The 3,090-nt window shown below is 45.3% G+C and overlaps 1 pseudogene; it reads left to right on the top strand.

Moving 5' to 3' along the window:
* The first annotated feature begins 2,013 nt into the window (after positions 1-2,013).
* On the top strand, positions 2,014-2,577 carry LOC102486763 (60S ribosomal protein L17 pseudogene; annotated as a pseudogene).
* The last annotated feature ends 513 nt before the right edge of the window (positions 2,578-3,090 follow it).

Below are 3,090 nucleotides of genomic sequence, written 5' to 3'. Positions count from 1 at the left end.
CATTACGCTAACTGCTGGTCCCCAGAGCTGGTTTCTAACGTAGAATTCCTGGGCTTCGGAGATTGGCACTAGATGGTGTGGTGAGGGGAGAGAGCTCCCTGCATGTGCCCAGCTCCTCCCACCCCAAGGGCCTTGGGTGCCCGTGCATGGACCCCTGCCTACGTGTCTGTGCCTGTACCCCTTCCAGTGCCTGGATGCAGGGGTGCACATGTGACAGCTTGGGTGGCCTGGGTGGGCAATCCCAGGGTCCCTGCACTGTGGCAGGACCTGGAAGAGGGAATGTGGGTTTTTGGCAGGTGCATCCCCTGGGCCGTGCGGACTCCTCACTCTCGGGGCAGGGAGCGCAGCCTGGCAAGGGCCACAGGGCCCCACTAAGGACACTGCTAGACTCCGTTTTCTAGAACTCTCCTCGACAGTGACTCAGCCAGCATTCAGCCCCAGCCCCAATGCCCCTTCCCCGTGGTCTCCACAACAGTCCCTCTTTACAAAGGAACTTAAATTGATCAGCAGGACACCTCAAAGCCACATGTAGCTCCAGCGAGAGGCGGCAGTGGGGCAGGTGGGAGCTCGGACTGTGACGCAGCAGGTGGGGCCCAAGTCCTGGCTCTGCCTCTACTTGGGCAAGGTATCTAGCCTTAACACACCACTGTTCTCTGCAAGGCGGGGTGGTGACAGTGCCCCACTGAGGCAGGGCGTCATCGTGGGGCTTCACAAGAATGAGCAAACGAGCATGTGCACTGGGCAGGGGTGTCACCGTTCACTGATGTCACGGCTGCTGTGAGCAAGTCATGCCATGGCGTCCCAGCATGTGGCCTGTGGTGCAGGCGGTGGCACTACATGAGGCCCACGTGCAGTCGCTGTCCCCAGGAATAGGACACAAGTGTATGTAAACAGAAAAATGTGTAGTTCAGAAATTATGTCTTTTTAAAAAAAATTTCCCAAAGTTTGTTCATTGATTTCTTCCATGAGAGGAAGAGGGAGAGAGACAGAGGGACAGCACCTCCAACAGAGTTAGGGAGAGGGAGAAAGCACCCCCACCTGAGAGAAAATGGCCATACCCCAATCCCTTCTCCTTCCAGGATTTTGGGCATGCGTGAATACATGTACAGCATGACTTTCAAGTTGACAGAGAGGGATTGAGAACGAGAGAGAGAGGGAGAAAGCACCCCCACCTGAGAGAAAATGGCCATACCCCAATCCCTTCTCCTTCCAGGATTTTGGGCATGCGTGAATACATGTACAGCATGACTTTCAAGTTGCAGGGTCTGGGACTGAAACTGTACAGTCAGCCATATGGAATATAGCTGACTTAACTACCATATCACTGGTTGGCCCAGTAATTTGTATTTCTTATAGTAGGTTTGCTAATGCATTTGAGTCATCCCGAAACCATCCTCCTGCCTCTAATTTGTGGAAAAGGTGTCTTTCACAAAACTGGCCCCTGTTACTAAAAAGGTTGGGGACCACTGAGTTAGAGAATAATTTAAATTCTAACAAAGATTTGTTTGCTAGTTCTTTGATGGGAAAGAGGACTCTATAGTGAAATCTCAAATATTCAAACCTCATAATTTTCCTTGTTCCAAGACAATAACAAGCCTCTGGATAATGGAAGTCTAAAAATGTTCTCACAAGTTTTCTCTTCTTCAATTTAGGCACTAATGTCTATTCACGTCAGTAAATAATGTAGCTGTAATATATTAAAATATGAATCATATAAAAGGGAAGTGAAAATGACAAATATGGGAAAATAATGTGGCACAGAGAGTTCATTCTGTGTTTAGTAGAGAAACCATGAAAACATCTGAGAATAAGCTAATTGTACAAGGCCACTCTACATTTTTAATCTCCCAGTGCTAAAGTTTTATGGTTTGTAAGAAATTTGAAGGGCATTCAAGTTTCTAGGAAGAAGTTTTGCAACTCTGGATTTCTGCCCATCTTTTGGCCCGAACAAGATTGTTTAAAGATAAAATATAAAGAACTCTTCTCCTAAGTGGCCTGAGCTGATCTTTGAAAATGGTCTGCTATTTACTTGACTCAGAGAACCCCAGAAAATCATGCAGATTAAGGGGTTCAAGTCTTCATGCTCACTTTTAGAATACCCATGACCCGCCTAGAACTAGGCCTTGGCTACCAAGGATATGCATATTGGAAAAGCCACCAAGTGTCTGTGAGATGCCACTTTACAGAAGTAATGTGTGCCATTCCATCGCTACAATGGTGGACTTGGTACGTGCATCCAGGCCAAACAGTGGGCCTGGATGCAGGGTTGATGGCCCCAAAAGATTGTTGATTTTTTGGTTGTATATGCTTAAAAATGCAGAGTAATGCTGAATGTAAGGGTTTAGATGTCGATTCTCTGGTCACTGAGCATATTCAGGTCAACAAGGCACGTAAGATGAGTTGCCATATTTACAGAGCTCATGGTCAGATTAACTCAGACGTGAGCGCCTCTTGCCTCATTGAGATGATCCTTACTGAACAGGAGCAAATTGTTCCTAGGCAGAAGTGGAGGCTATACAGAAGAAAAAGGTATCCCAGAAGAAAGTGAAGAAGCAAAAACTTATGGCATGGGAATAAAATCAGCATAAAATAGATGTAGATTAAAGTAAATAAATAATTAAAGTATTAAGGGAACTTAGCTTTTTTCTAAAATAAGGAATACTATTCTGCTTTTACCAACTTCTGCTTTATATACTCTTTATAAAAGCTCACATTCACTGAGGATTAAGATATTTAGAACCTATTCATGCAGAAAAAACAGCAATTGTTTTCTCCATTTAGAAAATAATTAATTCAGAAACAAATTCTAGAACAACACTGTTCAATAAAGTTTTCTGTAGCTTGGGCTAACCTGTGACCTAGTGATTAAGGGAGCCAGATTCCAAATGGCTAAACACAGTTTGAATCCCAACCCTGGTGGCTTGAAAAACATACATATGGGCATATGTGCATGTATGTCCCAAATCCAGACAAGATGGAAAAATGGAGGAAAAGGGATTGTGGTGTGACCGTACCCCGCTGGAGGGGGCTTTTCCCCTCTCTTTGTATGTATTTCCTTGGCAAGTGCACGCACACTCTGGAAAATAAAAA

The sequence above is a fragment of the Tupaia chinensis genome, unplaced genomic scaffold, assembly GCF_000334495.1.
Source record: "Tupaia chinensis unplaced genomic scaffold, TupChi_1.0 Scaffold000443_1, whole genome shotgun sequence".
In the NCBI taxonomy this organism is placed as follows: Eukaryota; Metazoa; Chordata; class Mammalia; order Scandentia; family Tupaiidae; genus Tupaia; species Tupaia belangeri.
The sequence above is the reverse complement of the archived record's forward strand: the minus strand, read 5'-3'. Positions and strand labels throughout refer to the sequence as shown.